The sequence below is a fragment of the Cetorhinus maximus genome, chromosome 8 (genome assembly GCF_964194155.1).
Source record: "Cetorhinus maximus chromosome 8, sCetMax3.hap1.1, whole genome shotgun sequence".
NCBI lineage: Eukaryota > Metazoa > Chordata > Chondrichthyes > Lamniformes > Cetorhinidae > Cetorhinus > Cetorhinus maximus.
This window is the reverse complement of record NC_135886.1, coordinates 95,946,495-95,971,235: the sequence shown is the minus strand read 5'-3', so window position 1 is coordinate 95,971,235 and position 24,741 is coordinate 95,946,495. Positions and strand designations below refer to the sequence as shown.

Here is a 24,741-nt window from a genome sequence, read left to right as displayed (position 1 = left end):
TCAATCAGTAAATCAGGGGAATGCCAGATTTGGTATGAAGTCAAGGTGAAAAAGAAAAGAAAGACTTGCATTTATGTAGAATTTTTAGCAATCTCAGGACATCCAAAGCAATATCCAGCCAGTGAAGTATTTTTGATGTATAGTCACTGTTGCAATGTAGGAAATGAGGCAGCTAATTTATGTACAACAAGCTCCCACAGCTGGCAATGTGGTAATGACCAGATTACCATTTTTTCGTGATATAGTTGTGGGATGATGTTGGCTACGGCACCCGGGATAACTTTCCGACTCTGAAATAATGCCATGGATATTTTATGCCCATCTGCTAGAGCAGATGGGGCCTCAATTTCACATCTCAACTGAACGATAGGACCTTCAGACAGTGCAGCACACCCTCAGCACTACATTGCAGTGTCAGCCTAGGATTTGTGCTCAAGCCCCTGGAGTGGTCCTTGAACCCACAAATTTTTGACTCGAGGGGTAAGAGTGCTACCAACTAAGCCATGGCTAACACCACTCCTGTAGGAGCTCTCATGGCTTCTGTGACCCTAACTTGCAAACCTCCTGATTTGCTATCTCTTGATTCTGATCCAGTGTACGGGTGTTGGCATCCAACAAGGGAAGGTTTGGGTTCACCACATGATGCTCCCCCCCCCCGCCCCCCCTCCCCCCCCACCCAACCCCCTCAGCTGAACAGACAGATTTGGCAAACATAAAAGCAACTTAGTGGGTGAGGGCAGGTATCAGAGATGGCTAGCACCCTTAGAACCGATATTCCAGTATCTGGAATGTAGGATGCAAGAATGAGGGGAATGCATATAAAGACCAATGTGTCTGGCTGCCTCATCAGGAGCTAGATGTCATCAATGCAACGATCACAGGTAATAGGATAGCAATATTTTGCTGTGCTGTGAGATCGTGAACGCTTCACTGGAAAATGGGTGAGCTTGCTGCTAGGGGCAGTTTATGTGAGGGCAGATTATAGTTTTATGGTAACATGAACTTTAACAGTCTTGTCTTGTGTTCACTTTGTCCAGATTTGGTTTTGATTGCTGTTAACTTGCCCCTTTTTACCAGTCGTGAGCACTGGTCTAATCTATAACTGAAATCTAGTAATGTAGCTGGAGACTTGTAAAGTGGTTGTGCAGCCTGGGTACAAGTTCAACATGTGATTGTGAACTGTCGTGCAGTAGCTGTTTTTAAATTGCCCCTCAGAGGAATATTAGCGCAGCAGGTCTCCACAGTGAAGGATCTATTGCAGCTAACAGCGACCAACAGGCAACTGCTGGATTGCTGTCTGCTGCAGAGGATTTGTGTTTTTGGAATGGGTCATGCTAACGCCCTGCTGTGCCTGTCATAAGAACAACACGCCATAATTCAGACAAAGAGTAGTATTCCATTGTTTCTGTTATATTTTTCAGTGTTGTCCTTTTCCGACTCTGTCTCCGCTGATTTTACGTTCAAGTGGACAACCTGCTCCTGAGCCTCTGCCAGTATCTCTAGCAAGTGCATAACAGTAGCTAATTAGTGATTTGTTAGCTCCCACTCTCAAACCACACCTCTTCCATGAGAGATGCTGAGGACAAGGAGGACGCTACACCGCCCCCCCCCACCCTCCCCCCCGCCACCCCCAACTTTGAAGCTAAGCTGAGTGAATGAAGGTGCCAGCAAGAGAACCCCACCCCCAATTGCAAATGAAATTTCTCTGTTTGCTCTCCAGTTGGTGCAGTGAACCTCATCATGAGACACCAAAAGTCACAGGTGCGTCTGACAGTGACAGTCACTGGTGTAATGTTCATTCCCTGCCCCCTTTCTCTCCTTCCCTCCCCTCATGGTTTTAACTCGTGTAGGCAACATCATTCAGGTGGCCATTCTTCATGTGGCATCCTACACGCTGATTTATTCATGAGCTGCTCAACCCTGGGCAGCACTTCAGATAAATTTTCTCCGTCCCTCCCTCTCTCACGCGCGCACACACACACATACTTTCCAGCAGAGGCCTTTGGGCAGCAATTAAACTGGAGAAACAGTTTTTTTCCCCTCTGCTCCCACAATAGCCTGCGAAGAATTAGTGTGCCAATTGCTTGGCATCAGCCAGCTCACCACAGGTATTAAACCTGAGACCATCTACTCTGCATGACTCAATATCAATACCATTGGGTTAATTTTTTGACATTTTTTGATGGGCTAGGAGCCTCTCCCAGAAAACCAGAAATTGGCATCTGGTGCTTCTGACGGACCAATGTTTAGAAAATCTCGGTTTCCCAATGTAGTTTTGTGGTGTGTAGCCAGCCTTGCCAGAATCACAAAGCTGGAATTAATCCTTAATTGGGCTATCGAAATATTATCAAATCTTTCCCTTATCTTATAAGTTCTGCCCCTGAGCTAACCATTTTTGTTTTATTGATTTTTAAAATGATTGACACCAATGAACTGAAATAAACCCAGTGCTGTTCAGATGCAAGCATATTATATTTATATTTAAAAGTAATTTTACATAATTTTATCCTTCTTATTTTTGTCTCCCTTTTCTCTATGTTCTCACTCCTTCTACATCTTTACTCCTTTTTCCACTATTTGAACTTGTACATGATTTCAAAATATTTTTCTAAATTTTTATTTTTTTTTTATTCGCCAGCTTCCAAAGTCGACATTCCTTCTGGATGATAGAATCACCTTGTCAAGAGGTGAGTTCCAATTGGTTGATAACAGATTTCAAAAGCTGCTTTGGGGCTAATTTAAGTTCAAGGCCATTAAACAATTGACCTCAATCAAGTTGAAATAACCGGGCCAATATTTTTGCTATTTTTTTTGTGATGCTCAGTTCCCCTGGTTGAGATACCTTGAGGCTGAGTCATTCAAGAGGTGATTCTGGAATATTACCCAAAGGTCTGAGTGTGGTGGCCACGCCCTCTTTTTTTATATTGTACAGCTTTGAAATAAGAGTAACAGCTGTGCGTTTGTTTTAAAGTGATGATGAAATGCAGATTTTTTTTCCCCCCTCTTCCACTGGCCAGCATGAGCCAATCAGTCAAGATGGCAATTTCCTTCCCAGCCAGAGGAAAAGAGCAATATGCAGGGCTACAGGGAGAAAGCAGGGGAAAGTGGGACTAATAAGACAGCGCTTTCAAAGAGCTTGCACAGACATGAGGGGCTGAATGGTCACCTATGCTATTATGATTCGGTGAAGCCAACTTAAGATAAGCCTCTGACCTTTCTGAGACAAAGCTCCACTTCCTTTTACTCTGTAATGATGGAAGAGGAAGTGGGGGCTGCTTTTGGCTGTGGCCCTGAGCAAGTCAGCGTCAGCCAGTTTAAATGAGGATAAAAGCGTGCAAATCTCTAAGAGTCACTGAGCATGAAAATATTATCTCGTCATACTGGATAAATTTAATAATTACAAGGTACTCTTTAAAAAGCTGTTGCAAATAGGTGCTAATTTAACCATTCTTTAAGTTCTGTTTAAAGCTACACATATACACCATTTTAGTTAAGTGGTGTGTGCTGATAAACTGTAGTATTGGCGGTGATGGAAGGCTTGGCAAGTCTAACGCTGTGAGTGAATTAATTTAATTAAATATGTAACAGCTTCCAGTGTGTAAATCAGTCAACCTTCAGCATTGGGGTTCAGCCTTTCCTACTGACTACCACTTAGCACAAGCATAGCACAATAAGACATAATAAAGAAATGATTACACTGCTTTAAAAATACAACCCTAGATTGAACTCTGATCTGTAAAACACATGGCGGTAGTTTGCTGCAATATCAGAACTAGCCCTTGGCTGTTTTTGCTGGAATTTCAATAGCTTCTTTAAGCTGACTACAAATACTTGCTGTCTCATTAAACTCTTACTCTTGTTGGTCTTTCCCCTGAGGTTGAGTATTTTAATTTTTTGTTTAAGCATGCATGCCTGCTTTTTAGTCATAAGTTGTGCCTAGAATTTATTTACTTCTATATTTTCCTCTTCCTTTTTTGTTCCTTCTCATCTTCCTCCAAGGTAGACCATTGCCCCGGTTTGAAGTTAAACAGTTTACCTCGCAGGCTGCTCTGCAAACAACAGCAAGAAGGTGCAGAAGTGCGAGCTGAGGCAGCTTATTCCCTTTCAATGTTTTCCCCCCTTCTGCTCTTTTTGGGACACCATTTGGCCTCTCCTCTACGCCTTGAACACCCATGATATTCTGGCTGAATGGGGAATTGTGGATGAGCATCATGTAATATAAGCAGCTTGATGGATGAAGCAAGTTTAAATGTCACAGTAATCTCTTATTGTTCGTATTGTTATTTATAGAGCTACCAGAGGGCCTCCAGTGTCTGAAACCTGGAATTACAGTGTAGGGTGTACAAGGCAAATAAAGAATTACATAGTGCCATTTACAACCTCCAGAGCTTTACAACCAATAACATACGTTTTGAAGTCACCTCTCTAATTTAAGAAATGAGGCAGCCAATTTGCACACAGCAAGCTCTCTCAACCAGTAAATGATCAGATAATTTGTTTTGTGATGTTGGTAAATGCTAAATGTTGGCCAGGATACTGGCCTCTTCTCCCCTGCTCCTCTCCTCCCCTCCCCTGCCCCTTCTCCCCTTCCCTGCCCCCCACCCCCCTCCCCTGCTCCTCCTCTTCACAAGAGAAGCAAGAGAGAGAGAGTAGTGTCATGGGATCCTTTACGTCCAACTGAGAGGGCTGATGAGGCCTTGTCAAAAAATAAGTCCTAAATGTTCAGGGCCAGAACCTGAGCAACTTTGTATCTCTAAATTATTTTTGCATCTTAATGTGCTTATTTCTCCCAGCCATGACTTTTTGAATTGGACATTCTGTTAGTGAATGGTATGAGGGCCTTATACTTGGAGTGATCGCAAGTTGACTCTTTTGGTGCACTATATATCTTGAAGGTGGGATGTTGGGGGTTGCGGATGGTGTGGTCACTCCTGCTGTTCTTATTTTGCAATACATGTCAGGAGTGTTTGAATTTTGCACTGATATTTGTGAAGAGTTAGTATGTTATCATGTGTGTTTTGAATAGTTGAAAAGTTACTGATCAATCAATTGTCACTTGCCAAAGATGACCATTAAAGGACTGTCCAAGAGACATATATTACGGATTAATGGTGTAATTCTTTTTAATAAGTACCAAATCATACAGACTTTTTATGTCATGTTGATGGGTAAAATGTGCTGGGCTTAGTCCTATAAACTGTCCCTTGTTGTCTGATCTACCTTTGGGAAGCTACCTCGTCTTCACGAGCAATTCCCCTATACAAAGTGGTGTGATCAGGAAGTCTCCATGTATCATAATCTTATGTTGCATAGGTACTAATCTGAGTGTGTTTTGTGTTCTTGGAGCAAATCCCTTCTTAATTCCTTGTGGTTCATTGGTGCAGGGATGGTGCTGCATTATTTTTGAGACTATACAGCTAATACTGTTAAAAGTTAATGCTGGCTGATACCACTCACTATGGTGGTCAGTATAATAACTCTGGCCTCTTGTACGCCCCCTCTCCCTTTGTCCCACCATTTTTAGTCATGTTTTCTGTTGTCTAGGCCCTAAACTCTGAAATTCTATCCCTAAATCTCTCCGCCCCTCTCTACCTCTCTTTCCCTCTAAGATCCTTCTGAAAACTTTTTTGTTTGACCAAGCATTTGGTCATCTGTACTAAGGTCTCCTCCTTTTGGCTCTGGGTAAATTTTAGTCTGATTATGCTCCTGTGAGGCACCTTGGGATGTATTACTATGGGGTTAAAGGCACTATATAAATGCAACTTGTTGCCCAGATTGAATCTCATTCTAATGCCAGTTCACTACATGCAATATTTTCCTTTATGCTGCTATCCAAAACAAAAAGCTGACTTTCCTGTAACACCAGCTCCTCTGTGCTGTATGTCTTAGGGTTAACGTCACTGCTGTGGTTTTATTATTACCATTTTTGCTTATCTTCTCAAGAGCAGCTTAAAAGTACTAGGATGCTAACTGCAGCCCGGAGCACTTCTAACCGGTTCCATGATAAGTAGTATACATTACAATGCATAAAAAAAAAGCTGATGGTTCTAAGCAAGTAATTGAACGGCTGAGTTCTAGCTCTTGTAAACCACTCAAATTGTACTCTCACGCTTTGATGTCATTGCACCCCAGTTGGCTCAATCGTAGCTTGTAGCCCACTGCCACGTATCCATTATCTATAATATATTAATATATGTGGAATGGTACCAAATGGCTTAAGAGGCTTCCACTGCATACTGAAAGGGTAATTTGTATTTTGTATTTCTTTGGATACGTGGCTGTAAATACTGAAGATAAGGTTTATCACTCTGGCAGCGGGGAAGATTACCAGTATTTTATATTCCTGGGTGAATCTCCTTATGCATTTTCAACACCACAAAGTGTTTCTATCTTGTACTGGTGCCTTTCTGGAGCTTGACTCTGCAGAATGTGTAACACCAACCTACTGCCATCCCCACTCCTCCACCATTAGTGTCAGTTTGCTCTGACCTGCTGGAACCCATCATCCAACTTCCTCTGATTTACCTCTGGCTTTTCAGAAACCTCTGCAAAACAATTTTCCTTGATTTCTCTTAGCATCTTCCACCTAAAACCCTTCTCTCTTCTTTTTTTCTCCCTCTGGTTTGAGTCATAAAGCACATTTTCCTGCATGTGATAAATGCTACTGAATTGGTCGTTGTTGATGTACATTAAAATTCTTGGCACAAAAAAAGGGGTTGAATAAACAAGTGTGCTTTATTCACTACATGTCTGCAGGTTTTGAGTAGATAATGTTTGCTGCAGTTCATTCCTAAGGAAACTTGTTTATGTTGTGTGTGTAGCTTTCTGTCCTACTCACCCTATTGTGCAGCAGTTCTGCTGATCTGTCTCTCTGCTAATCTAGCCATTGTAAATCCTCGATGCCCTTAAAGTGGCACCTACCCTATTATTGCGTAAATCTAAAATCCATGTTTCCAAGTAACTGCATCCTTTCTTTACAAGTGCATACTTTGTCATGTTGTCTAACCCCTTGCTCAGTGACTTGAGGCTGGGGTGTGGGGAAGGCAGATCTGGGTGGGGTTTGCAGACCATGGTCAAAGTTGTTTAGGGTGACACCAGGCGTTTTGCAAAGGTACCGTTTGGCGATGGTGAATTATTTATTTTAAACATACAAAAGGTGTTAGTCTTGACTCTGAGTCAGGCGGTCATGGGCTCATGCTTCATTCCAGAGATTTAAGCATATAAATTTAGACTGACACTTCAGTGTAGCACTGTTGGGGGTGCTGTCATTGACTTAAGATGTTAAACTGAGTCCCCCTCAGGTGAATGTGAAAAGTCCCATGACACAATTTGAAGCACAGAGGAGTTCTCCCTGGTGCCCAGGCCGCCATTTAACCCTCCAACAACATCACCAAAGCAGGTAATCCGGTCATTCATCTACTCCAGTGACTTGAGCACATAATCTGATGCTGCAGTGGAGTTCTAAAGGAGTGGTGTACTGTTTGACGATGGCATCTTTCAGGTGGAGCATTAAACTGAAGTGAAGGGATTTCATAAATGCAAGTCTTTTTTCTTTCTTTATCTATCACATTTCATTTAATGATAGATTATATATTGCCCAGCCAAAATGGTTTGTAAAGAGGCTACTTGCTGAGGTAGAACTGTTACAGGTATGTGTGCACAGTTTTGCACAATTGAGAGTTTTAGTTGTGTGGATGAACTGCGTTTGCAAGTGGGTTGATTTGTGATATGATTTCTTTTTTCTTGTAGATTAAGATTGGCAATTTTTGTGCAATGTGATAAGTGAAATAAGGAGTGACAAAGCAGAAAATAATCAAGTTATTTTTAACTTTGTCATGTTGTCTAACTCCTCGCTCAGCAACTTGAGGCTGGGGTGTAGGGAAGGCAGATCTGGGCGGGGGTTGCGGACCATGGTCAAAGTTTAGGGTGATGCCAGGCGTTCTGCAAAGTCTCCATGTGGGGATGGTGGACTATTTATTTAAAATATACAGAAGGTGTCAGTCAGTCAAGACGCTGTTTGCAGAGATACAGTTAGTGTGTCTCAAAACTGACAACCTTGAGACTGAGTCCATGTCGAAATTTGGATCTTGCTGATTTTCAGAGGGTTGGCTTCAGACTCATGCATATTGCAATATGTCCTATGTGTTTAATCCTCCCTTATGAATGTTGTTTGGCCCTAGATTCTGTCTACTTCCCTCTCTTATGTTGCTTATTTTCATTCTAAAGGTCGTGTAAGATCTAGTTTGCATGGATGGTCATAGGTGCTGCTTACCTGTTAGTAACAGGAAACTGTCATACAGCACTTTCATTCACCAATGATACCTGCAGTGTGGCACTAATGGTGAGGCTGGCACCATGTTGTGACTGAGCTTCGAGTCGGGTCAGGTCGTGCTGAGTTGGGTGGAGTCAAGGGTTGTTCTGACCACTCAGAGCGTGGAGAAAGACAGATGTGCGATACTTCATGGAAGCGTTCATTTTGTTGTTCATTCTACTACTGGCCAGAGGGCACATTTGGAATTTTTCCTTCTACTCTGGATTTGTGGTTAATTACTTAACTAAAACAAGTACTAATACAAATCTTTCGGAGGCTGAATGCTTAAATTATTAAACTTTTAATTATGCACTGAATGTCTCCATGGGATATTCTACCATTGCCCGCTTTATAAAAAAAAAATCCTGTTTTCAGACATGGTCAGTTTTTTGGATAGCTGGATTTGAGGTATTGTAACCTGTATTAAAAAAACTCTGGAAAAACTCAGCAGGTCTGACAGCATCTGCAGAGAGGAATACAGTTGACGTTTCAAGTCCGTATGACTCTTCATCAGAACTCTTCATCAGTTCTGATGAAGAGTCATACGGACTCGAAACGTCAACTGTGTTCCTCTCCGCAGATGCTGTCAGACCTGCTGAGTTTTTCCAGGTATTTTTGTTTTTGTTTCAGATTTCCAGCATCCGCAGTATTTTGCTATTAAAAAAAACTCTCATTTAGTTTGTGATGTGCACTGCAAAGTGGCACTGAGTTTCTAATCCAGTGATTGGCCCTTGTCTTGTGGAAGTATTTAGCATTCTTCTTGCATTTGAATGAAGCACATAAGATTCCGGTCATGAAAATTGTCAGGACACAATATATTAACTGCATGAAAATGATACCAATTACAGTGGTAACATCACAGTTTAAAATGTATTAGAAATCATGAGCTGCAAGATTAAACACTCAATAGCTCCATAACTCATTGCTGCAAAACCTAGTTCATCTGTAGAGGCCACCCAAACATGATTTCTTCACTCTTGCTTGTGGGCTTTCAAGATTACTGCCCATGACCAACAAGCTGTGTAAGGGTGAGCAGATTTAGGATTGGAATAACCATCACAAGTTCATGAATCACACCTTGTTAAAAATGTATGTGGAGTATTATGGGTTAACAAATTAAATCAAATGTGTGAGTTGTTTCAAAAGCCTTTGCTCTTGTAGGTGAAACCGGTTTAACCAGAACTGTGTTTTTTAAAATGATAAAGGGAAGCATATGATATGCAGATATAGGGGTGTGAATGTCACTCTTTTACTGCAGGCCCTATAAATAACTCCAAAACATCTCATTATTTTGGGTCTAGTACAGTAGGTATTATATTTATTACTCACTACAACTTGTGGCAAAATCCTTTTCATAAGAAATTAAAGAACAGCTCCTTTCTTCATTTGATGAATTGAATGTGGGTCATTATGGACTTTGTACAATTGTACTGAATATGCAAAGCAATAGTGTGTTGCTGTGGGGTTGAACAAAGAACTGCAGTAATGAAAGGGATGTGCCATTAAGCTCTGACGTGGAGGCTGCTGTCTATTTTTACAGCTCCTGCATTTTCCATCGAGGGAAGATATATTCCCAGTAATGTCTGTGTCATAAGTAACTGCACAAGTTGCAAGATTCTTCAATAATAAAAACACACAATGTTGGAAAAACTCAGCAGGTCTGGCAGCTTCTGTGAAGAGAGAAACAGAGTCCATATGGTGGGTTTTTAGACCCTGTTGGGGCCATTTACTCAGAGACAGGATTGTGGGGGGGCTGCGTAGGGCTACTTGTTTGCAAGTGGTGGGTAGCCAATTGAGATAGGCCTTAAGTGGTCATTAACTATCGAAGGAGGTTGGCTGGGCTTTTCCTGTTGGCCTCCAGGTCCCCACAGGCAGAGGACAGTGTAGACACTGAAGGTGGCATCTCCATGGTGGGGCCAATTCCAGGCTGGCTCAGAGGCTTTCCCTGCTTATCTGGGTGCAATACGAGCTGTGGAAGGGTTTCCTTTCATGCAAAGGCCATTTTTTGCTTTAACTTTGAAAAGGTTGGAGAGAGCTTGGCTCCATCTTGGGGTGCCCTTTCCCTCACTTACCTGCCATGGCATCCTGCTGCTGTGTGCAAGCTGGAGAGCTTCTGATTGGAAAGCATACCCATCATCCTTCATTGGATGGCAAGTCCACCCTCTGGCCACTAATTAGCTAGTACAAGGAAAAGCACAGGTGAGTGACTGTTTCCCGCACAGTGCAGGTTTCTGACCCCTTTTTGAGCCTGATCATGGAGTTCAAAAGCCCACAGGAAAACCCTGCCCCACATTTCGGGTTGATGACCTTTTGTCTGAACTTTGACTTAGAACTCTGGCAGAATTTCCTACAATAACAGTGGCTACACATCAAAAAATATTTTAATGGACTGTGCACCTACACTACATGGACGGCAGCTCACCACCACCTTCTCAAGGGCAACTAGGCATGGGCAATAAATGTTGGCCCAGCCAACGAAGCCCACATCTTGTGAATGAATGAAAAAAAAAGCACTTTGGGATGACTAGAGGTCACTTAATCCTATACAAATGCAAGTTTGGTCTCATTAAGAGCAGCGACTAAGTGTGCTGTCACTACTGTATTTCAACCCAGGAGAGTTGCCCATGTATTTCTGTTGATATTGTGCTTACAATTTGTGCAAAAATACAATTTTGTGTCTGCAATTTATCACAGTCTATTATATTCATTGAGTGTTTGATTTATGGGAAGAAAACCCTTTTGGCTGTCTCACAACATTGATTGATGGGCAGTCTGTAAACAACAAGCTGTGAATTTTTTTTCGCTCATGGGATGTGAGCATTGCTGGCAAGGCCGGCATCCTTTGCCGGCATCCCTAATATATGTTGGCATTTACTCAATACTGTGTATAATGGTAGGTAGGGAAGGTCCAGTAATGAGGAAGCAGAGTTGCACTGACTTAATGAGATCTGAAAGCTCACAGCACTATCTGCAGGCAATGCACATTTCTATGGTGGAAACCCCAATTGCAACTTGCATTTATGGTTGCGAGGCCAGTGTGGTCCAATAAGTTTGCCATCAGTCACATGTGGCTAATTGCAATTAGCCTCGCCTGGTTCTTCAATGTGTTTTATATAATAAAACACAAGTAGCAGATATGATTATTGAGCTTGTATTTCAAATACCTATACACATGCTGTATACATCTGAACTTTAACCTTTTAGTAAAATGATTAGACAAAAAACAATGTTATGTTTTTTCATTGTTGAATGTGTTTTATCTCCTTGACTACTGAATGGTGGGAGATATTTGTTAAGTAAATGTATACACCTGAAGTACATTTACCTGTATTGTGAGTGTGTGCGTGACAATTTCTAGTAAAATTAGTGCGAATGGCAAAAATAGTATAGCCATTGCCACACCTACCTGGTTAGCTAACAATTTCTGTTGGAAAACATTGAACTCGGGTTCAGTATTGAACGTTGATGTGTGGAACCTTACTGCGATGTAACAAAGGGAGTACATATTGAAAAGCCTTGAGGTAAACAGTACTTCTGTTAATGTTTGACAAAGATTACAGCAATAAAACACTGAAGTTGAGCTCAAATTAAACTACCAGACAAGGGCTCATAAGTACAAACTGGCAAAAAGCAAATTCAGGACTGATGTCAGGAAGCAGGTCACACATGAAATGATTGATACCTCAGGCAAAGTAATAGAGGAAAGAGCTCAGGAATCATTCATCATTGAATATTGTGGGAGTGGGAGGAGAAGAGATCAATGGGTAGAATTTCCACAGGATTTTCCCTGATATCCTACAGTAAAGTTGGCATTTCTTTGGAATTTCTGCCATTCTTCTGCTGAAGTTATGGCAGGTAGATTGGGAGAATCTCCAGGTGTATTACTGGTGCAGAAGGATCAGCTAGATGGGCCAAATGGCCTCCCACACTTTCAATTACCTTGTACTTTTTTTTGAAAGAGTTAGGGCTGACCAGGGTTTTAAGTGCACATTCTGTAAAACTATCCATTATTTAACTTTTACAAGAATTGATGGCATTGATTTTGTTGCCAAATTAAAAAAAACTATTTATGATGTAGAATGTGGCTTTGTTCATAGTTACCCCACTTGAAGGTGGCCAGTGAGCTTGTGAAGTACTGCCCCTCCAGGAGGAAGGGAATATTAAGGGCCTAATTTTATTGCAGCACGTTTATATGATTCTGCTGCCTGTATCCTAACTCGCAAAGCACGTTCACCCATCTCACCCTGTGCTCACTGACCTACACTGACTCTTGGTCTGGTTACACCTCAGACTTAAAATTCGCATCCTCATGTTCAAACCCCTCCATGGCCTCACCCTTACCTACCTCTTTAGCCTCCTCCAACCCTACAGTCCTCTGAGAACTCTGCTTTCCTCCGACTCTTGCCTCTTGTACAACCCTTACACCATTTGCCCTACCATTGACAGCCCTGCCTTCAGTTGCCTAGAACCTATACTCTGAATGTTTGTCCTAAACCTCTCCTCTTTGCTTCCTTAAGACACCCCGTAAAAACTTACCCCTTTGACCAATCTGTCCAAATGACCTTGTCATTGGGCTGGTTTCAGTTTTTGTATGATAACAGCTCCTGTGAAGCACCTTGGGATGTTTTACTATGTTAAAGATGCTATGTAAATGGAAGGTGTTCAGGTGCTTAAATGGCTGGATGACTTTCTTTCAAGGTCCAGATTTTGTTCTTTACTGCTCAATTTTTCAGGGGAGTAAGACCAAAATGGCCCACTGGCATTTTTTGAGTCGGTCTTCATTCATCCAGTCAGGAGTACTGCTGCAAACAGGCAGGAGCCTCATTATTCAATGCAAGTCAGGGTCATATGTCACCACTGGGACCCCAAGGACATTTTTGTCCACTTGAGTATGTTGCCCACCGAGTGCTAGATGGGCCCACTGTGCAGATTGGCGAAACCAATTTCTCTTAATACATTTACTGGTAGTGGCTCTGGAACCGTTTATTTGGCATTTTGCGGTTGGCAGAGTGACCATAATTATTCTCCCTGCACCTTCGTGTTCATCTTCCCAGCACCACAGGCCCTCAGCAATGTCCTCCTTCACTACCCCCACCCCCCCAGCAATGACCTTCTTTACTACCTCCCCAAACATACCTCCACAAACAATGTCCTCCTTCACTACCCCATCCCTAACAATGTCCTCTATCAATTCTCGCTCAGCAATTTTCTCCTTCAACTATCCTTCAGAAATGCTCTCCTTCACCCATTACTCACCGTCCACTCCCTCCTGTTTTTAGTGCTGGAAATCTGCTGGCAGGTTGTCAGTTGAATGTAAGTTGCCTGACTACGAAAATAGATTGGGCCTTTTGATAACTTTTAATTGAATCCAAGCCAGTTGGTGCAGTCAAAACCAAGACACAGAGCTTTTCTTTACTTAGAGAGTTTATTGACTTGGTTCAGACTCATAGCTCTCCTCTCTCTCCACACCACCCCCCCCACACCAGTATCCCAGCTATCTCATATTTACATGTGCTCAAAGTACTTAATTAAACATTGCTTTTACCTGTGTATTTTAACAATATAACAGATTTTCCTTTCTTTAAACAATAAATTTTTAACACAGACAAATAATTTTAAAACAAACCAAAGGAGAAAAAAAAAAACAATTTTCCACTTTTCACATAACCCATCATAATACAAGACATAAAACAGAAAATGCTGGAAAAACTCAGCAGGTCTAACAGCATCTGTGGAGAGAAAAAAAAAGAGTTAACGTTTTGAGTCCGTATGACTCTGCTTCAGACTTTTCTTCTCCACAGATGCTGTTAGACCTGCTGAGTTTTTCCAGAATTTTCTGTTTTTGTTTCAGATTTCCAGCGTCCGCAGCATTTTGCTTTTATAATACACGACATTCCTCTTCTAGGACCTCCAATTTCTTCAAGCGAAAATTCCTTTTTGTAAAAGTCCATGAATTGGTGACTTATATTGATCCATTTTATCTCAGTGATCTCTTCTTCTGTAACATTTCTTTTATGCTAGCAAGGTCAATCGTTAACTTTTTCTCAGTCACAATTTTTATTGAATGTACATTATTAGCCTATAGAGAATGGTCATCCACATAACATTCAATGGGCAAACTTTTCTCTGAATGCCCCTTATATAGGATTTCACTCAAAATGTTTAATAAGTAAAATCCCATATCGATCGCTTCCACTAGAGCCAGTCATTCTGCAGTTAAGCTGCTTTTAACTACCGTTTTATTTTCTTCACTTCCTAGGCCAATTGACAACATTTATTGGAAAAACTCAGCAGGTCTAACAGTACCTGTGGAGAGAAAAACAGAGTTAACGTTTTGAGTCCGTATGACTTTCCTTCAGAGCTGAAGCAGAGTCATACGGATTTGAAACGTTAACTCTGTTTTTCTCTCCACAGATGCTGTTAGACCTGCTGAGTTTTTCCAGCATTTTCTGTTTTTTGTTTCAGATTTCCAGCATCTGCAGCATTTTGCTTTTATGACATTTATTCTTTCCCACCAAGAAAATGATAAACCTTGCTGTACTAGGATATCCATCCTGAAGATTGGCAGGTGAAGCATCACAAAAGTGACCCGCTTCATATCTTCTGGATTACCCAAGGATGGGAATTTGAGTGCACATTTCTCTGAATTTAATTTAATATTTTATTTGCTCTCAGAACTTCCTCAACCGTAGCATGTTTCATCATAGTACTCAGTTCCAATAAGTCATAAGTAGCATCAGGTCTAGTCTGAGTGCACAACTAGTTCAACTGCCCAGTCAAACTTCTTAATTGGTCTATTTCTTCCTGGGATACAGGCTCATCTTTTAGTGAGAATCTGGCCTGATTTTAATGGAATGCGATTGACATTTTCTAAGTAAGGCTGTTGATTCAAGGTCACTCCTGACTTGTTCTGCTTAATGTCTAACCTGATGTATTTAAAGGCCCCCAAAGCCTGACTTACAACCTTAAACTCCTTTTATCTATCACCCAGTGTTCAAATTCTGCAGAACTTCCCCACAGAAAATCATCAACCTGCATCATAAAGATGCCTGCTAGTTTTTCCTTGTGATACCAATAGAACATTGCTTGGTCTTTTAGTTAAATATAACCTATTTTCAGTGGGATGGACCACACCCTTGACAATCATTCAATCCGTAAGTGCACTAGTTTAATTTCCAGCTTCTCTTCTGTATCACTAGCTTCTTTTGGTGGTTTCAAAAACATTTCCCTTTGAAATTTCTCACTCTGCAAAAAATGCAGGTTTTATATCAATCAATTTATATTCCCAGGAAAATGTTGCTAAAATAGCTAAGAAAATCTTCAAACTGACTTTTTCTGCAGTGAGGCAGTCCACATCTTGATCACCAAGTCTCTCTTCAAAACCTCGAGCTACTAGTCTAGCTTTAGCTGTATACATGCTATCAGGAAGTACACTTACTGTGCATACCCACCTCGATGATAAGGCTGGCTGTCCCCTGTCTGGTATTTTAGTGTATACACCAAATTCTTTCCAACTCTTTTTGTTTGGCATCCTTTATCAACCCATCTTCTAATTTCTTAGTAGCAACTAAAACTTCTCGATCATAAGGGCTTCTATTTCTAGTGGCACTCCTAGCCTGTTCTATGGTCTCTTGTCAACCTATGACTTCTACTCGCCCTCCTATCTCTCCTGGATTACTGCTATGCGATCTCTCCCTCCTGCGACTGGAGACCCTTTTGCAAGTCCGTGATCTTTTCCGAGGGCCATGATCACTTCCCGGTCCACTTTAGAACTCACACTTCATTTTTTGGCCTTCCACATCTTTACCTCATTTTGTCAACCCATGGGTCTTTGCCTCCTGTCCCTTATCTTGCACATCTAGCTAATGTTTCTATTTGCTGGTAGCTTTTCTTGCTCTCCCTATAATGGCGGCATCCCTCCATTCACTGGCCCCTACTTGCATATATATTACTCTAGTGCTAACTTTGGATAGTTGTCCTTTGGGATAAATAACCTTATCCTGCGCTTCAGTATCACTTTTTTCCCCATTGTCATCGCTTTATCTGTCATTATCTGCTTCTCATAATTGTCCAACACATGGAATGTACATGGTGCCTCTTCACTTTCTATTCATTGTTCAGATTCTGTAAAGGTATCATCAGTGCAGTTAGCATTTTCTATGTACCCTACCAGTTTGATGTTGTAAAATTACTGTTTTTCCATTGCTACCTATAACCTTACCCAGGCCTTTCCACTCTTTCTGCCCTTCTCTTTTGACCTCTTCTATAAGTTTGATATATTCATCATCCATTGCCCCTGCATCTTTAGTAGGATTTTTAACCTATGACAAGACGGATGGCTAAACTACCAATGTAGTTTTAAAACAATTCATCTGGTTTTCCAATAAACCCCTACTCCCAATATCATCAACACTTTTTCAACATTGTGATTAGAAATGTTAGGTCTTGTTAAGGGAATGCAATGATGTCCCGATTGTGTAAACTGTAAATCAACAGATTTCCCAAAAACAATTGCCTTATCACTTATCATGTTCCATAACTAATTTCCTTTGAGCCTATTGCATAGATGGCTTGCTCAATCATAGAATCATGGAAAATTTACGGCACAAAAAGTGGACACTTGGCCCATCGTGTCTGCGCCGGCCGAAAAACGAGCAACCCAGCCTAACCCCGCTTTCCAGCATTTGGTCCGTAGCACTGCAGGTTAAGGCACTTGAGATTCACAAACAGTAAGGGTATTTCGCTGGTTACCATATCTGTGCTGATAAAATGGTTTACCCTGACTGTTTTACATGAAATCACCACTCTCTTTATTGACCTTAACATGATATCATCCCTGAACCTGAAGTAAGTAGAACTTTCATATCCCTCGGCCTTACTTCAGTCTTTACTATTTAGAGAATCCAGGTAACACTTTAACCCAGGGGTGTTGAACCGTTTTCTTATCATGGTCGCACATGGACAGTATCAGTTGCGGGCCTCACACACACAAAAACCAACTAATTTAGTCCTTTTTTATTTAGAGAGAATAAAAAATGTTCAACTTGCCTGCTGTTTTAATGCGATGCCTGAATTTGAATATTATATTGTTAAATATTATTATAGTAATTTAGCTGACGCTTTTATCCAAAGCGCATTCGTAATTATGATAAATGCTATTTTGAAGGTGCTACTATCATAGGTCTATATGTTTAGAAATCTTGCTGTGGGCCGGATGAAATTGAGCAATGGGCCAGATCTGGCCCATGGGCCGTAGGCTCCCCACCCCTGCTTTAACCAATCCACTCTACATACAGCGACATGCAACACAGCACAATTGAATGAGTCCACAACTAGAACACTGTTTGCCAGACTAAAGCTTCTGGTGGCCAGTACAATTCCTTCTGATTGATCAGTACTGTCATCTTTCCCTTCTGAACCTTCCATACCACGTGTCATCTCAAAAACCCTGTCATTCTGTTTCAGACAGTGCATCACATAATAGTTTGAGTCACATCTGAAATACCTGTTGACCATTCATCCGTTATTCCTAGGGTTCATTCTCCTGCCATAGTTACCCAATTCCTGCCATCTGTAAGAGCTACCAAAAGGGTCTCTGTCTTCGTTTCCTTTGTTTATGTGGTGGTTCTTTCAAACTGAAGCTTGCATCCCATATCTGAACAGTCTCAAAATGCTGCCAGCATTGAATCCTCCATCTTTTGTGTTACTGCTGAAGGTCCCATTGGTGCGATGAAAGTGGCTGAAAATAAATGTGTCTCCAGAATCGGACATCTGTTCCAAAAGCATGTCTCTTTGAGAATCTAACTCCAGTCAAATCAGGAGCCTATCTACATTTGAGACTCTGGCACAATCCAACAATTTGAAAGCAAGCACTGAATTAGGGATCTCCAAATGTAATTTTTGCAATCTGTCGTATAAGCTGTTAAATTCCATGATATATTCTTCTGTTAAATTCCATGATATATTCTTCTGTGAAATAACAATCCATCTTTCTAAATTTATCAAAGTCTGACCATGCCTCATATGCATTTGACAGATCATGCTTCTTATAAATTTTGTCCCTTAGTTTTAAGAGTTTATCCAAACTTTCCTCAGTGTCCAATTGTTGAGCCTCTTGCTCTGAAAATACTTTGCACCTGATTCTGCTTCCGGTGGGAAACAAAAGTGCCAAGGCTATCTCTTGCTTTTTCTTTGGCAAGTATGTAACCCATGTCCACACATCCACTTCATTCTTCCATTGGTCATAAGGTTCAGCTTAACAAAACACTGGTGGAAAATCATACCCTGATACTTACACTCGGTTTCAGCCATTCTTCTCCAAAATAACTTCAATTAAAACATTCTGTCTGAAAATAAGTCTTAGTTTCCAATCTTACATTTAGGCCAACCATCCCCTGATACCAATGTTAATAGAATCCAAGCCGACTGGTAAGGTCAAAACCAGGACACAAAGCTTATCTTACTGAGTTTATTGACTTTATCTCATAGCTCTCCTCACCCCCAGTGTCCCTGCTGTCCCCAATTTATATGTGCTCAAAGTACTTAATGAAACAATGGCTTTCACCCTTTGCCTGTGTATATTAACAATACAATTAACATACTATTAACAATAACAACATCAGGCAAGTATTACAATCACTCCATCCACTGCCCACCCTGATGTATGCTGAAGATGAAAATTAATTCCCCTCAGGGTGTGCTCTAACCATCAATGTAAGCATCTTAAACTGATTTGTGGTGTTGCTAAATTCAATGTGTGATGAAAGATCTACACTGGTCATTTGACTATGGATCAGGGCATCTCACACCTGAACTGCAACTGCCCAAATATTAATAATATGATCATCTGTAGTTTGTGTAACCATGCTCAGTATTACTAAGGACATGCTTTAAATGTTGTGAGGTTAGAATGGCAAAAGGATTGAAGCTTAATTTAGAAACTGCAAGTGAAGATTGGTTTTGGGGAAAGTCAGTGCAAACCAGCTGCCCAATCCATAGTGAAGTTGAGAACCATTGACGCACTGCTTGCTTGGGGAAATGTAACTGCACCTTAGAAACTGCAATCTGGATCTATTACCTCAAACCCATCTGAATTAACATAGCCCAGTTCAAACAATTAAACTGAGGTAAATTGTTATATGGGAAAAATGTAAAACACCCACCAGCATCTTCATTTCACAAGGCAAAAGGACCTCCCAAAACTAGCCCAATTTGTACGGGCTAAACTACTGACCAAATTTATGTGCAACTAAGAAAGAGAGAGCTTGCATCTATATAGCGCCTTTCATAGCTTCAGACATCCCAAAATGATTCACAGCCAACACATTACTTTTCAAGCACAGTCATTGTTGCTAAAGCAATTCACAAAAGTGAGCTAGATAGTGTCCACAAAGGATGCAACGACTGCTTTCAAGTGTCAGCCTTCCTTCTGTTGCAAACCAAAGATGGAACAAATACCAGCACCTGCTTTTTGTACTTTCTTCAAATGAAAGGGAAGAATCTGCCCTTGGTAAACGATGCAATCATGAGATGTGTCTTTCAGATAGAGATGTTACACATGAGATAAATGATCCCCAAAAACTTGGATAAAGTTTGAGCCTCAGCTGGCATCAGATACTGAATGAATTCAAAGTTGGTAGTTGGGTCCACAACATTAACACATTCACTCTCCTTTGCAAGAAGTCATCAAATGAAATATTGAGTTTTGACTCTAATAAACCATGGAGTAGCAGGTTGTAACTCATCATTTCTGGTTTCCATATGTCCAGTGCACTGCTTTAACACATGGCAATTCAAAATAAGATGCATGCAGAATTTGTCAAACTACTGTTAACATATTTTAATCATGCTGCCCTCTCTCCTATCAAGGAAAGACTTTACATTGACTAATTTTTGATCAAAGATTTCTATACTTATGCTGGAGACAAACTCAGCAGCCAGTTCAACTTCCAATAAGACATGTGGAGTCTGGATTCCACAACTTTGAATCAATATGAATGTACACACAGAAGGGGACAGCAATTCTATTATTGTCAGTTAACAGAGTGAGACTGCACTTATGCATCTTAACCTGTTCCTGCAAGTTTGCTTCTCTCCTGACCATTCTCACTTCAGGGAGCAAGTGAGCACAGGAGAGTCTACAATAAGCTGAAGAATTACTATTAAATGTAGGCCCCTCAAATTTGTAAATTGAAAGTAATTAATCATCTTTTTAAGCTAAGTTATTCAGTGCTATTGCAACTGTGCAATGTGTTGTGGTTCACGGAGGAAGCTGAATCATTGCTGTGACCTTTCGCACCATATCAAATTTGTCTGCAAACTGCTTAGAAGGATGTCTGTGTTGGTAAGTGCAACCTTACATGAAAAACAATAGCAGCGTCAACCTTTAGCAAAGAAAAAGTCCATAAAAGCAGTTATAACACAATTGTTTTAGAGAATGTTTAGTTTGATTTCCTGTTGACTTTCACAATCAATTGCACTGACTGGAACCCACAGGTCAGATAGGTTTCTGTTTAGATCAGAGATCTGAAAGATGCTTCAATACAGGAATTCATGAAAGAGATGAGTTTATAGCCAGCTTTGATTTTCTTCACTCCTATTATAGTTTTAGAAAGTGATTCTTTAAATGGGCCTCCTAGCATAATGCTGTGGTCCCTTTAAAATACTTTAACTTCAGCCCAAATCTCTCACCGGATATTTATTTAGTTGCTTTCTGATTTGTGTAGAACTAAAAGCCTTTATTTTGAGCAGTGAACATTCAAAGCCCATATGCTGAAACACCTCATGAGTAATGGACTCTAGCCCTCTACACTTGGATGTCTCCACAAATTAAGCTTCTGACTTGGATGTGCCATCTTATCCGGTTGCTGAATGAGAGGCCAGCATGTCCCATTCTAAAAGGTAGGAGGTAGATTACTAGCACTTTAAATAGGGCATGTACTTTGGAGACTAAGATTATTTTAATAACACTCCCTTGCTCTATGTTAAGGAGCAGTGAGGAAAGGGGTGGAAATAGTGCTGAATCCTAAATACAACAATGACCCACAACTGAACAGTCCCTGGATTGAAAATCAGTAAATGTGTGGAGCAGCAAGACTGCTAAGGGCAATTAGTGAAAGGCCCATCAATGGCTTCTGACTGTGTTATGAGTGTGGGATTGCCAAAGATGATTTCATCCAACCACATTGCTTAGTCAAACAGCTTTTTTCCCCCAATATTTTTCTAATTAATAAGCGCTGAAATTTCAAAAATATATTTTTAATGCCTTAGTGTTTGTATTGAGTTGCTCGCAGTAGTTTTTAGTAGCTGAATCTTTCATTCCTGGATGCTCCTGGTGGGTTGCTCCACCCGACCTACCCATATGAGTGCCACTGTCACATGCTGGCTTTGTTAGGCATGTTTGTTTCTCCGAATGAGTCAGTGTTGCCGAGCGAAAGCAGGATTGCTGGAACAGCACTGACCCTGTAAAGAGGAACGGGCTATACTGATTAGTAATTGTGGGAGAGCTTAGGAATCTAAAAAGCATTGTAGTGTGATGACCGAACAGTTTACGTTTAACTTCCCCTTTAAGGGTCCAGTTCTCTGATGTGGTTGCTCTTCAAACATTGTATCAAATGAATATTCCTCTGTTTCCATGGAAGTACAAGCAAGTTTTTAAAATAAATTCCTGTTGCATTAATGTGTAACCTTTTAAATCCATCTCAATTCCGAGTTTGTTGAGTAATCTTAAAATACTTTCCATAAATCAATGATAAATTATAACACCGGGGGTAAGGATCTACACATTTCTAAAATATTGGCCAGTGCGAAGAGATTGGAAAAGTTGGAAGCTCTTTGGAGAAAAGAACGTTAAGAGGAGATTTAACAGCGGTGTTCACAATTAAGCGGGGCTTTGATAGAGTGAATAAGCAGAAGCTGCAATGGCAGGAGGTTCAGTAATCCGAGGACACAGATTTGAGATAAACCCAATGGCGCAAATTAGGAGAAAAGATTTTTATGCATCAAGTTATATTGAGCTGGAATGCATAACCTGATGGGATGGTGGAAGCAAGGTTCGATACTAAGTTGCAATGGAATTTGAAAAAATACTTGAAAATTAAAAAAAATTGCAGGATTATGGGGAAGGTGTGTAAAAGTGAGACGAATTGGATAGTTCTCTCAAAGAACTGACACTAACCAGATGGGCCGAATGGTCTGCTTCTGTGCTATATGATTCTATGGCTTAAGAAATTAAATTCCGCTGCTTTCTTTGATATAACAATAGTTTGGGGTACAATGTGCATCCATGATGTACGGTATCATGGGTGCCCCTCCCTCCGGGCCCCACTTCCTACACCAGACTACAGTATTTTAGGTGATAGTCTATCCTTTGGCCTGTGTTGAATTTTGTATGATTATGGGCTTTGGGATTTTTCCCTATGATAAAGGTGCATCTAAATAAGCTGCTATTAGTCCACATGCACCTCCAGTAGCAGATGCTTTAAAGTAATATTAGCAACAAGTGTATCCATCCAGCCCCTCCAGCCTGTTCCACCAATTTTAAAAATTCGTTCACAGGATGTGGGCATTACTGGCTAGGCCAAGATTCATTGTCCATCCCTAATTACCCTCGAAGGTGGTGAGCTGCCTTGAACCGCTGCAATCCACGTGGTGCAGGTACACCCACAGTGCTGTTAGGGAGGGAGTTCCAGGATTTTGACCTAGCAACAATGAAGGCACCATGATATATCTCCAAGTCAGGATGGTGAGTTGCTTGGAAGGGAACTTGCAGCTGTTGTTGTTCCCATGCATCTGCTGCCCTTAAGTGGTAGAAGTTGTGGGTTTGGAAAGTTCTATCAAACGAGCTTTGATGAGTTCCTGCAGTGCATTTTGCAGATAGTACACACTGCTGCCACTGTGATCAGGCTGTTGCTTGACATGTCTGTGAGACAGCTCTCCCAACTTTGGCACATGCCCACAAATGTTAGTAAGGAGGACTTTGTAGGATCAACAGAACTGGGTTTGCCGTTGTCATTTCCGGTGCCTAGGTCAATGCCAGGTGATCTGTCAGGTTTCATTCCTTATCGACTTTTCTGTAATGGCTTGATTACAACTGAGTGGCTGGCTAGGACGTTTCAGAGAGCATTTGAGTCAACAACATTGCTGCGGGTCTGGAATTACATGTAGGTCAGACCAGGTAAGGGTGGCAGATTTCCTTCCCTAAAAGACATTAGTGAACCATATGGGTTTTGGTTTCATGGTCACTATTACTGAGACTAATTCCATACTTTATCAATTGAATTCAAATAACACTTGCTGCCATGATGGGATTTGAACCCATGTCCTCCAGAATATTTGCCTGGGCCTCTGGATTATTAATTCAGTGACATTACCCCCATGCCACCACTTCTCAATCTGTATCTCAACCCCATTTATCTGTCTTGGTTCCATATCCCTTAATACCCTTACCTAACAAAAGTCTACCCATCTCCATTTTGAAGTTTTGTATTGACTGAATCTCGACAGCTTTTTGGGGCAGACAGTTCCAGATTTTCACTATCCTTTGTGTGAAGAAGCGTTTTATGAAATCACTCCTGAATGGCATGGTTCCCATTATAAGTTTATGATCCCTTATTCTGGACTTCTAATCATCTTAAACACCTCAATTAGGTCACCCTATAATCTTCTATTTTCAAGGGAATACAAGCCTAGTGAAACCTTTTGGAATAGATTTGAGAGGGGACTGAGCCCAGATATCTGTACTTAACAAAATCATCGGAGTTGTGCGTTTGGAGGTATCTGAATCGAATGACAACTCATGGCCACAATTAAATGCGCCCATATTTTCGTAGTTTAATGATGTCTCCCAGCTATAGCTGCCAGCTGCTTAGTGTGTGCAGTTGTTTCTCATCTGTTGTTTTGTTGGCTGATGTAAAATATTATTTCAAAGCTTGCTCCACTCTAATTGGAGTGGTGGCTCAGCTGCAGAGGGCTTTTGCTAAGAGCCAGGGAATCCAGCTGCTGTTGTTGAATCAGCTGGTTGCTCGCTCGGGTTTCTGTGGATCACAGGCCTTCATTAGCTCTTCCTCTTCAGCCATGTGAAGAGGGTGGGGCCATTTATTATTCCTGCTCAGTGCTTAAAGCTTGTGCAAAAGCAAGATTAGGCAAAGAGAGAACCGAAATGTTCATACTGCCCAAATATCTGTTGGAGCTATAAAAAAATATATAATTATCTTTGAAAGGGTTAGCACCCCTCTGAGGGCTGGGATAAAGACAATATTACTTGAAAGCATTTGATGCTAGAAGGAATGAGGGATTTTGGGGAGTATTGTGAGGGGGATGGGAGGTGTCAGTCGCAGGGGTGGGTGGGCAGTGTGGTGGGTGGGGGGTGAGATGGGAGCTGTCATTCTGGGGGTGGTCAGTGTGAAGGGGATGGAAGCTGGAGGTTATGG

At 41.2% G+C, this 24,741-nt stretch overlaps 1 protein-coding gene across 15 annotated transcripts in view; it reads left to right on the top strand.

The window, feature by feature from the left end:
- elf1 (E74-like ETS transcription factor 1) overlaps nt 1–24,741 on the top strand; it is a 245,369-nt gene that overhangs the window by 139,968 nt on the left and 80,660 nt on the right. For 7 of the 15 annotated variants that reach the window (XM_078547248.1, XM_078547244.1, XM_078547250.1 and 4 more), the window contains one exon: nt 2,639–2,687. The exons of 4 other annotated variants lie outside the window; for them this stretch is intronic. The gene's annotated coding sequence lies outside the window, so the exon portion shown is untranslated. Of the gene's footprint in view, nt 1–2,638; nt 2,688–3,999; nt 4,070–24,741 lie in introns of all 15 variants that reach the window. 4 more of the 15 variants (XM_078547251.1, XM_078547245.1, XM_078547255.1 and 1 more) reach the window with 2 other exon arrangements.